Genomic DNA, 12,960 nt, shown 5'->3' with positions numbered 1-12,960 from the left:
AAATTGGTGGTGGTACATGCCAAAGTTCTACAAACAAGCCAAACTTTGCCACTTACAGTGGATTGTGCAGACCTTCCTAGCATGATTTTGCTTATATAACTCAAGAGGTTCCTTCCAGTGATGTTCTTATGATTTGATCAGCAGTGAAGTAGTTAACAGTACAGACATAAATTGTTATCATGAAATTGTCATCAATGAGATGAATGGGAACAGCTTATACATCTCTCAGAGCTATTGTTTCAGGTTATCTCCTAGCAGAGTTAGGCAAACAGCACTGCAGTGATTTACATTCTGTCCACCTTTTCTTCACAACAAGGGATAGATTTATTTTTAAATAAGTGTAAATTTGGAGCAAAACAAGCAGGAAAATATGCATTTGAAATTTCAAAGCAACTCAATCCAATCATTGCCCTTAGTTGCACTGGCCCTATGAGGTTAAGTAAAAAGCATTATTTAGTCACTACGGTTGCAGATCTGACTCTGAATACACAAGAAGATCTCTTGAATAAGAAAGTTCTAGGTTTACAGAGTCACTTTTCAAAATAGAGGCATGTTTTAACCCTGATCTACAACAGCATTGCTATTCTAATCTTAGCCTGCCAAATTGTGACATTGGACCACAGTGTTTTACATGTTTCTTGTTTTCAATAACCTAAATTTATACAAAGATTAACTTAGTTTATTTACGATGTAATGGGGACCAAGTCATTTATAACACAGGCTGTGCTTCTGTTCTGATTTTCCTAATTCTTTAGCATAAATATACCTGTTTTAACAAGCCAAGTATGGTCAAGCAATTGACTATACAATTTATCAACGGTATTCATGTCTTTTGACTAGGATAGGTATCCACTATGAACTTTTCTGAGATCGTCGGATTCATTTATCCATTCTCTTAAGCTATGTTTCAGTCTTGGCTTCCAGAACCTCCCCATTCAGACGTTCTTTTTACTAGAAGAAACTTGTATATTTCAAACAGAGTTGGCAGTCAGAGAGGCTAGGATAAGAATAAAAATGTCTTTATGGTGGTGAGATCCTTGTACTGATGACCCTTGAATTGACTGTATTTTAGCTTTCTAGGGAAGTTTGAAAATGTCAGCCTTCCTGCATGGTTTAGGAGCCTTATTGAAGTGCCCACTGCAGTGTGTAGGTCTGTGTACTAAGAACTTGTCCCAGATCACCAATTTACTTCACAAAAGTTATTGGACAGTTATCAAATTGTAATGCTCTTTAGTCTCTACTAATCACGGCATAATACCTTCTCTTTGTCTGTGCTTTTAGTGACAAAACACCATTGTATGCTTCTAGCAGGTCTAGGTTACTCTTTATCCTATGTGTAGCAAGTCAGGTTGGTTATGCCACTTCACCATGTTTCTGCTTGAGCAGTTTTGTACTTTCCTTCAGAGTAATTGTATAAAGTGTTTTATCATGTCACAACTTTATTCCTCAGTATTGGAAAGTCATTGCAAATGCAGAAGGGATTTTTATAAGGAAATAAATATTGTATTTACTTTCCAGTGGAGACTGGTGGTATCTGAATGTGCATAGGTAAAACTGACTTATAAAGATAAAGGCAATTTACAATCATCACTAAATACTGAACTGTAACTAACCCAAAGCATGGCTGACCAAGTCTTTACTGGAAGATGATCTTTTGTCACTTTCAAAAGTACACACACACACACACACACACACACACACACACAGAGAGCTGCAGGTGGGGGCAATATTTCCAGGGTTAGACTCAAGCTCTCATATGGATGAGGGAGACTAGGATGACAAGTGTTGCTGTGGGATGGGCCTGTTCTGGCATAAGAATGGTCCCTGGTGGATGCATTGCTACACTGCTGCCCATGGCAGGATTAAGAAGGGGGATCAGTCATGTAGAAAGGCCTTGGTCATCATTGCTCATATTGTGTTGAGACCACAGCATCCTTTCAGGTTTAGGGATCTAATTTTTATCTTGGCATATCAAGGGTGACCTATCTCTAATGTGATTATTGCTTCCTTGTGTTTTTCCCTCCCTCCCCCCAAAAAAATGTATAATTCAGGACACACTAGGTACAAATGATGACTAGTGTCACATGTGACCATTAAAACTACAGTCCTTTATTTGGCTAAGTGCGGAGCAAGCTTATTCAAAAGTTTATTAAAGTATTAAATAGTGTGCAATATATCTTTCAGTTATAGCTAATTAAATATCTTGATAAAGGAAGATGATTAAGAAAAGAGCTGAATAGTGTTTCACTGGTAAATATATATTATGCAATCCATTGTTATAAACTGAAGTTCATTCATTACAAAATTCATCTGTCCCAGAACACGTTATAAAAAAATGTGTAGAAAAAGCAACCACAATATCAGCTTCCAATATTTAGCTAAAGGCAAAAGCCAAACCACTCACTTAACAAGGATACTTCCACTGAGGCACTTTGTTCTCTTTTCAGCACATTGCATTAGTGAGCACATGGTGATTAAGACATCGACATTTTTTGTGAACTGCTTTGAGACCAAAACTACATCTAGAAGCAAACCTGAGAAAAAAAATTAAAATTTAGATGGCACACGCATTTCAGCTCTTTAAGAGTATCTCTGTCTGATGTGAGTGTAGTAAAAGGCACGGATTGCAGTGGATGGTTTTTTGTGGGGAAAATGCAGAAACGTGAACAGCAAAAATCCCACCAAACATTTTTGTTCATATAAATCATGGTAAGCCCTTAGTCACATTAGTAATATGCGTGCAGGTCACTGGCTTAATTGAAATTTGAGCTGCATCTGCTCTTGAGTGATGTTTGCTCTTCAACAATTAGACAGCATAGTTTATTTTAATAATGAAAGAATGTGCTTAATCTCCATCTTCTCTTGCTGAAAGTTTATAAAATGTCTCCACCATTGAAGTGCAATTTTATTAATGAGGCCGAGATGTCCAACCACTGGAAGGGTATGTCCATGCTACGAAATTAGGTTGATGTAATAGAAGTCGATTTTTTTAGAAATAGATTTGATACAGTCGATTGTGTGTGTCCCTACTAAGCGCATTAAGTCCGCGGTGTGCGTCCACAGTACCAAAGCTAGCGTCGACTTTTGGAGCATTGCACTGTGGTAGCTATCCCACAGTTCCCGCAGTCTCCGCCGCCCATTGGAATTCTGGGTTGAGCTCCCAATGCCGGACGGGGCAAAAACATTGTCGCGAGTGGTTCTGGGTACATGTCGTCAGGCTCCCCTCCCTCACTCCCTCCATGAAAGCAATGGCAAAAAATTGTTTCTCGCCTTTTTTCCTGGGTTACCCGTGCAGATGACATACCACAGCAAGCATGGAGCTCACTCAGCTCACTTTCATGGTATGTCTCCTGGGTGCTGTTGGCAGATGTGGTACTGCAGCATCCCCTTGACTTGACTTGCCTTGCGGATGGAAGACATTGCAATACGACTACTAATCGTCATCCCATAGGTGCTCCTGGCCGACTTCAGTTAAGTTGGTCAGGGGCACCTGGGCAGACATGGGTGCTCCTGGCCGGACTTGGTGAGGTCGGTCGGGGGTGCCTGGACAAAGATGGGAATGATTCCAGGTCATTCTCTTCTTTAAATTTTGTCTAATGGAGGTTCAGTCCTGCCTTGAGTATCATGCTAGCTGGAGGCTTCTGCCTCAGGCTGCTCTCCCAGTCAGCAGCACCATGCATAAACCCCTACCCCAGGCTACCCCTTGCTCCCATGGCTCATGAAGCCTAGATAGTAGTAAGAAGCAGTTCAACTATAGGCTAAGCAAGTGCATAATGGTGGTAAAATGTGCCTTTGGACATTTAAAAGCTCGCTGGCACAGTTTACTGACTCGGTTAGACCTCAGCGAAACCAATATTCCCATCATTATTACTGCTTTTGTGTCCTCCACAGTATCTGTAAGAGTAAGGAGGAGATGTTTATGGTGGTGTGGGAGGTTGAGGCAAATTGCCTGGCTGCTGATTATGTGCAGCCAGACACCAGGATGGTTAGAAGAGCATAGCAAGGCATGCTGTGCATCAGAGAAGCTTTGAAAACCAGTTTCATGACTGTCCAGGATATGGTGTGAAAGTTCTGTTTGTTTCTCCTTGATGAAAACCCACCTCCTTGGTTCACTCTACTTTTCTTTAAGCCAACCGCCCTCCCCTCCCCCCTTTGATCTCCACTTGCAGAGGCAATAAAGCCATTGTTGTTTACTGCCAAGGGATAACTGCCAAGGTAGCCCAGGAGGGTGGGGGAGGAGGGAAGCACAGGGGTGGGGTAGTTGTAGGGGCACACCCTAGAATGGCATGCAGCTCATCATAGAAGCATCATGTCTGGGGCTCTGACCTGAAGCAGTCATTTGCCTTTCTAGTTCTTTGGTAGGCTTGCCTGGGCTCCTTAAGTTTAACACAGGACAGCTGCAGGTCCCTGTTATAACCTCTGCTCTTCATGCCCTTGGAGATTTTTTTAAATATTCCGGTATTTTGTCTTTTGGAATGGAGTTTGGATAGCACGGATTTGTCTCCCCATACACCAATCAGATGCAGAACCTTCCGTTCGGTCCATGCTGGAGCTCATTCAAAGGTTCGCAGGGCTTTTCCTGTCTACCTGGCCAGTACATCTGAGCTGAGAGCGCTGTCCAGAGCGGTCACAATGGAGCACTTTGGGTTAGCTCCTGGAGGCCAATACTGTTGAATTGCATCCACGCTACCCCAAATTCAACCCAGAAGGGTCGATTTCAGCGTTAATCCCCTTATTGGGGAGGAGTACAGAAACTGATTTTAAGAGCCCTTTAAGTCGACAAAAATGGCTTTGTCATGTGGATGGGTGCAGGATTAAATCCATCTAATGATTCAACCTATATTCATAGTGTAGACCAGGGCCAAGTGTAAAGAATAGCTGAGTGATGACAGGCCTTGATTTAAGTGATTACAATTAGAAGAATATCATTCAAAGTGTAGACGCTGAAATTACACACTATGTACCACCATTATAATTCCATACTGCTTTGTTTAAAGAGAAAATCTAAAAATGGTTCATTGTTCACAAAATAAATGTAACAACAACATTAGGAAAATTTATGATATGCCCCTGGGCTGAGTGGGGGCCAAAATAACCCCAGCTCCTGTGGGATTGATGTACTGGATTGGAACCAGGTGGAGATCCACACCCCGTCTGACTCCTTCCCTATCCCAACATACCCCCTACGTAGAGGAGGGGAATCAGGTGGTGTAGAGTAGGCTACATTGGTTCTACATTAAGGACCCTCAGATACCTTTTTATGGTAGGTTTCTGCCCGCTTTGCGCAAAGCTGGTAGAATTGGAGCCATGATCAGGCTCATTATTTATTGTTAAATAAACATTATTCATATGACAAAATTAAATGATGTATTAATGTTTGTTTATTTATGGTTCCCATTAGACATGTTTACAGGTGAATGAATTTTAGTGTGGTTTAGTTTGAGGTGTGATCATTTGTTCTCAAACTTCACAAAACTATTGAGATTAAATGTCGAATTAAATTTATTTCTGTTTTTTAGAAGTTCCTCAGTATAGTTCATACACCTTTCAGAACAACGTAGGCTTACCATAATAAAAATGTATTCCCAACCACAAGGCTGACTTTTACAACCCAAACTTTCCATACTTTTATTTGCATAATATATAATATTAATTAGGCTCACTATCCAGGCTGCTGCCAGTATCCTGAAAATCAATTTGTTTAATGTTGCATATACTTTTTTCCTTTCCTTATAAAGATTGTGCAGTTCCATAAACGATTTGACTCTGCTCTTAAACATTGAGAAAAAAAGTTTTGTGCAGAGTGCTAAAACACTGCAAAGATTAAAGTCAGTCATGCCTTTAATTCCACCTAATGCGATCATTCCAGTTCATTTGGATTAAATTCATGTCAGAATTATTTAGACTTTTATGATGTACCTAGGTCATTGAACCAACCTTTCAACACTTTGTCGTGCTGAACTGGAGCAGTAGTAGCCCGGGCAGCCCAAAGAGATGTGCTGTTCCTAATGAGAAGCTTTGGGGAAAGCAGCAGGTGAGTGTGGGAAAGAATTATCTTTTAATTGAGGTGCATTATATAAAATAAAAATAAGAGAAGAGGGAAAAAACACAGATTGAGACAGAATGGCTTGAGGGATTGGTAACTGGGAGTTTTGACATTGGCTTCAATGGGGCCAAGATTTCTGCCAGAGCCTTTACAGGATCACCAGTTCAGATCTGACCCAGGTTGGTAGTAATTGAAGTTTGTTGCCATCAGACAGCTCTCTGGTGACCCACATGAGATGAGTTGGTGCTTTCAGTCTCATTCCTACTATGCAGGTGCCCCCAAATACAAATAACACCCCTGTTGGCAGTTCCACACAAAGGCCAAAGGCTGAATGAATGTAATAACCCTGCTCCCCTGTCCATCTTTGAGTCCCTCCAAAACATTATAAAAGCACACTGGTATATATATGGTGTGTGTGTGTGTGTGTGTGTGTGTGTGTGTGTGTGTGTGTGTGTGTGTGTGTGTGTGTGTGTGTGTGTGATGGAACACAAGTAGTTAGAGCAGAGGCCTTCAAGCGAGGGGAAATTGGGGCTTTTATCCTAACTCTACAAATGATATGCCGAGTAACCTTGGGCAAATCATATAGGCCTAGTCAGCAAACCATCTAAGCATGTGCTTAACTCTCACAGAAATCAATAGGACTTAAGCACATGCTTAAGCTCCTGTGAATCAGAGTTCCCAAATGTGGGAATAATACTTGTACTAGAACAGTGAAGTTATTACTTCACTATTATTGTTACATCATTTCTGAATGTACAGAGAAATAACTTTGCATGTATGTTTGTCCTGTAATTTTCCTGTGCATAAATGGAAAACTACCTCCAGAAAGTTCATTACCAGTTAGGAGTGAGAAAATCACTTAAACATTTTAACCCCTCTTTACATGCCCACAAATTTAGAAGAAACTTAGTAAATTTTGACTTATGGGTCTATAATACCCTTCCAAGGCTGTGATTAGAGCTATGTAGGAAAAACTTTTTCCATCCTGCAAAAATGTCTGAGATGTCAAACATTTTCCCATTCCATACTGGAATGAAACCTAGGCCTTTTGAAATGTTTTATAAAAAACTGAAGAGATAGAGACCGTCTCACCTGAGAATAGCTTTGTGGTTAGGGCCATTAGCTGGAATGTGGGAGATTCAAATTCCTGCTCCAGATCAGCGCCCTAACCCCTGAGCTATTCTGGGGGCACACATGTGTATGCAGATTGTGAAACCTTTCCCATCAAAACTAATATGTTCCCCTAAAAAGTTCTGGTGAACCAACACTTTCTGACAAAAGCAAAGTTTTGTCAAAAGATGCCCAACCAGATCTAGTTATAAGGATTACACAAATCATTTTCATTTGACTCTGGTTTATGATTTCCTGAGCACCCTCCACTGCAGTTATAGAGCTGTAATTTGCAACTGCTTGTTATGTATAACTCAGAAATGATTGCACTGGTGAGTATGCTTTAATAACATGTCACTACTTTGGATTTTGCAGGTCTGGAATTATTTTGTCTACCAGTCGCTAAACCAAATGTCCCTCCAATCTTCTTGGTTTGCAAAGTCTGCCTTTAAAACTATAAACTAGAAAACATTTGACTGTTTGTGTTAATGATCATACATTACACTCTTCTAATTTAAATCCCTTTTAAAAGTAAAGAAAATCATGGGGGATAGAAAGTAATATATTCCCATAGTATCCTCTGCTCTCTTATTTAAATATTATGGGCCAGATAATTTTCTGGTGTAAGTTGTCCTAGCTTAATTGACTTCAGTTAAGCTCTGCCACTTTAAACCAGTTGTAAAATTTTCAAAGTGCAACACACAAGCTACCAAAACAACAACAAAAAGGAGAAATAAGCTTGGTAAACAAAATAAATACATTTGTCTTTTTTGTGCCAACCACCTTTTGTTCCATGTTTCATTATTCTGCCAGGTTATTTATCTGTTTTATTCATTCCATTATTGAGACTTAGCAATGACTGTGCTCAAATTTTAGCAGCTATTAGAATTCTTGTAATCTGTGAGGAATCTTTGGAAAACAAGAAAAAGTGAGAGAATTTTAAGAGTCAGAGAGAGAGACTAATGTGATCTACATTTTAATGCTTTAAGCCCTGACTAGAGTTTTGTACTCAGGAAAATGACAGTAGAGAAGAATTTATTTCTACTGTCACACATTTTTATTATTAAAAGAAATATCAATTTTCTTCTTTGAATTTCACCATAAATACAACTATTTTACCAATTACTAGAGAACAGCTTTCCTGTTTAGTACTCCTTTTATGCAATATGTCTTGGTCAAGAACAAGAAGGTTTGGGGCATACTTTCCTCCAGAAATATGTCTTGCTATTTTCCCAATTAGACACTGGAAAATGATTGATATCAGCTTTTGACAGCTAAGTCTAATGACTTCTTATTAAAATATTGTGTATGAAGACATTTTAATATCAAAAGGAAAATGGTCATATTTCTAGATAACACATTGTGGAAACAACTCATATAAACACCACAAAGATTTTGGTCAGAAAACTACATATAGAGGAAAATTAAAATTGAGATTTAATAACCTTTTTAATAACCAATTTAATTCCATCTATGTAGCTCTGTGGAAGACATTTTCACAGCCAGAATTTTGATTAATATAAGCAAACCAAGACTTGTATGCAATAGCTTATAGAAGCACATCAAGTATTAAAGAAACATACCGGTGCTTTGAAAAATAATATATGCATATTTCAGTGTGTAGCACATAAACTGTATGGTAAGTTCTGTGGTCATGGAATCACAGAATATACAGGACCTTGTGTATATTATCACTTTAATTTCTCAATGAAGCTATTTCAATTTTTAAGCCCAAATGCGTCACCCCTACCACCAGTCCATCACTAGTGTAGGTGCACAGAGAGCTAAAGATGGCAGAACTATTACAGTTCTGCTGCAATGGCAGTGGGGCGAATAGGCTGTAGAGGCTGGGGGAGGAGAGTTGCATCCACTCCCGTCCCACAGAGGCTCCATGTGAAGTAAGACCTGATCTCACTTTCATTGAAATCAATGGCAATACTCCCATGGACTTCTAGGTACAAGCTCATTCCCTTAGTCCCCCTGTTTAGTTTCCTAATTTTGGAAGGCACACAGTCACACATACTTTAAAGCTACTTCACTCACCATTGCAGTGCCTAACTCCTAAATGCCTTCTGCCTATTGGAATCCTCTGCCCTGAGCTAAATTCCTCCATGCAAAGCAAGTTAGGTGCCCAAGAAAAGGATCCTCACAATCATGAATCATAAAATATCAGCGTTGGTAGGGACCTCAGGAGGTTACCCTCCTCAAAGCAGGACCAATCCCCAACTAAATTGTCCCAGCCCGGACTTTGTCAAGCCTGACCTTAAAAACCTCTAAGGATGGAGCTTCCACCACCTCCCTAGGTAACCCATTCCAGTGCTTCACCACGCTTCTAGTGAAATAATGTTTCCTAATATCCAACCTAGACCTCCCCCACTGCAACTTGAGGCCATTGCTCCTTGTTCTGTCTGCTACCACTGAGAACAGTCTAGATCCATCCTCTTTGGAATCTCCTTTTAGGTAGTTGAAAGTAGCTATCAAATCCCCCTGGTTCTTCTCTTCTGCAGGCTAAACAATTCCTGTTCCATCCGCCTCTCCTCATAAGTCATGTGCTCCAGCCCCCTAATCATTTTCATTGCCCTCCTCTGGACTCTCCAATTTTTCCACATTTTTATTGTAGTGTGGGGTGCAAAACTGGACACAGTACTCCAGATGAGGCCTCACCAATGCCAAATAGAGGGGAATGATCATGTCCCTCGATCTGCTGGCAATGCCCCTACTTATACAGCCCAAAATGCTGTTAGCCTTCTTGGCAACAAGGGCACACTGTTGACTTATATCCAGCGTCTTGTCCACTGTAACCCCCGAGTCCTTTTCAGCAGAACAGCTGCCTAGCCATTTGGTCCCTAGTCTGTAGCAGTGCATGGGATTCTTCCATCCTAAGTGCAGGACTCTGGACTTGTTGAACTTCATCAGATTTATTTTGGCCCAATCCTCCAATTTCTCTAGGTCCCTCTGTATCCTAGCCCTACTCTCCAGTGTATCCACCACTAGTGTCATCTGCAAACTTGCTGAGGGCGCAATCCACCCTATCCCCAAGATCATTAATCAAGTATCAGAGGGGTAGCCATGTTAGTCTGGATCTGTAAAAGGATTCTTTGCTGCTTTTACAGATCATTAATGAAGATATTGAACAAAATCAGCACCAGGATGGACCCTTGGGGCACTCTGCTTGATACCAGCTGCCAGCTAGACATGGAGCCATTGATCACTAGCAAGCTGAGCAGGGAGTCTCCCAAGTTAGCCAGTAGGACATGCCAAGGAAGTCAGGGAGAGGTCAGGGAGAAGAAAAGAGCTTGGGGACTTAGGCAGTTGCCCTGCTTTGTCTGGCTGATAGACCAGATAGGTGCCTCCCTTTGCTCAGGAGCCCCAGCTGTGAACCCTCTCCTGGAGTTAGACACCTAAGCTAGGTTAGTCACTTAGGTAGCCCATAGTCTAGCAACTGGAACTTTCTCTCTGCAGCTCATGTTCAATACCTTTCGTGCTCATCCTTACATTTTCTTGTGCCACGGCTGTCTTTTGTTCAGCTTCTGTGCTGCCTTCCCCCCACCCTATCAGTGTCCTACATCCAGCCCTCCTGCTGTGGGGTATGAGAGATATCAGGTCTTAGGTGTGCTCAGACCATGCATAAAGATTTGGGCACTGCTGGTGAGGTAGGCATTCCCCAGCCTAGTTTCAGGGGCTTTGGCTTGAGCTAGGCCTCAGAGCAGCTTGTAAGCTGGGGGGCAGCATTAGAGCTTAGGCAGCTTTTCTAAAGCTCACCAGGCAAAACTTAGATGCCATGGAGCCAGGTAGCAGCTGAGTAGTGGTTTTTAAAAAGTCAGTGGCATTGAAATGGTGGGCTTAATTACCTAAGTACCTTTGAGGAGCTGGTCCTCATATACCAGGGATGGGCATGGGTTAAGAACCTGACTAGAACATGGTTCTAGGGGCATGGTGTGGCCAGTGGCTATGTGACTCTACAAAACTAGTGACCATTCTCCCATGCTGAGGAGGAACACACAATAACAAAGGTTATTGGGGTCCTGAGGCAGCAGTAGTTGCCACAGAGCACCTCCATACCACATTGCAGCCGGGAAAGAGGATTTCTTCCCCATCCTACTAATCGCCACTGCACACAGCCAGGCCACTCAGATTGCATGCTGGGGTCCAGGATTTGACCAGAGTTACTCAGGACTCTGATCTTAAAAATAATAGCTATGATAGTCACCAGCCCGAGCCACAGAGCATTTCTTTTTTATTATTATTATTGAAGAGCTACTTTGGCTGCCAAATAACAAAACAAAATCATGAGAAATTGGATGGCATAGCATAAATGATTGTTTCTGTTTAAGAAAAGAAGCCCATAAGCCGTGTAAAAAAAGAAGCCTGTGGCTGAAATAGCAGCAGTGCTGCAGGTCAGGATTAAGACATATTTCCAGCAGTGCCTGCCCACATCATGCCTGCAGTAGGGTCTTTTGTTTTTATGAGCATTACAGTTTATACCCTAAAAATCCCATTTGAACAATAATTTAGCAGTTTATTGCTGTATATATTGTTTTAATTGATTTAAATGCATCATTCTTTGTCTCATAATTTTATACTGTGAATTTATACTATGGAGGCAGAGCAGACTTTTATCATTCAGATCAGCTCTTGTATTATTGCTATTTATTATTTGTATTGCAGTAGTACCCAAAGGTCCTAATTAGGAAGGCTATTTATTTACCCACAATAAGTAGATGTAGTCAGAAAATATTATCCGAGACATATTTATTTTTTGACAAACCCATTAAATAGTTCATGCCTTACAAATGGCCACAAGCAGGATGTCATGTACAATGTGCACAGCCAGATGAGTCACTACAGTTGTCTTCTGTCGAATACAGAAAGTATTGGGATTTAATAGGAAACTGAAACACCAAATTCAAGCCCTGATTCTGTAACGTGATTAGAGCTGTGAAAATTGTGGATTTTTTGTTTCCTTGGTAGTTCTAATTTTTTTTTTAAATGTAATTCTTTCTGGTTGATCCAAAACCAATTTTTATTTATTTATTTTGATGAATGGACAAGTTTTTAAAATTTTTGCTTGGATTGAGATTTTTATTCTTCCACATTTTTGATAAAATTCAAGGAAATTTCAAAACAAAAAGTTATTTTGATCCCCTCACATTGAAAAGTTTCATTTTGACTTTTAGAATTTTTGGGTTTTTTGTTGATTTTTTGGCAGTAACAATTCAGTGAAATAGATGTGTAGACACAAAATACTTCATTGTCGTCCAGCCCTCATTTCTCAGCAAAAAAAGTTTCGGCTAAAAAGTGTCACCTGGTTCTAATCATGGGTGCACTACATAGAACTCCACAAAGATCACAACACAACACATTAGAGGTGTATTTGGCAAAACTGTTCAGCTTTCTCAGGGATCTAGAATTGCCCACAGCCTGCCTAATGTAAGTCTTATGTTTCTTTGACATGTATTTATCCATCAAAATTCATGAGCGCTCTCTTACACAAATATACCAACTGCATGCTGACCGTGAGCAAGCAGTTGCTGTATAACTTTATCATATTTATTGGAAGGAAATTTAAATCACCACCGGTTAGCCTTCTGACCATACAAGAAAAATCTTATGGTATGCAGAGATTTTTTTTTATTCCCAAAGAACTTCATATAATGATCTGTTTCCACAGTGTTTCCATAGATACGTATTATACTTGTAAATTAAGTTACTGCTTATATATATATATGACTTCAATTCACAAATCACATACACTAAATATAGGATATACTGTACACATTGAACTGCAAGTACAATTTACTAAA

The sequence above is a fragment of the Gopherus evgoodei genome, chromosome 1 (genome assembly GCF_007399415.2).
Source record: "Gopherus evgoodei ecotype Sinaloan lineage chromosome 1, rGopEvg1_v1.p, whole genome shotgun sequence".
NCBI lineage: Eukaryota > Metazoa > Chordata > Testudines > Testudinidae > Gopherus > Gopherus evgoodei.
This window is presented reverse-complemented; position numbering follows the sequence as displayed.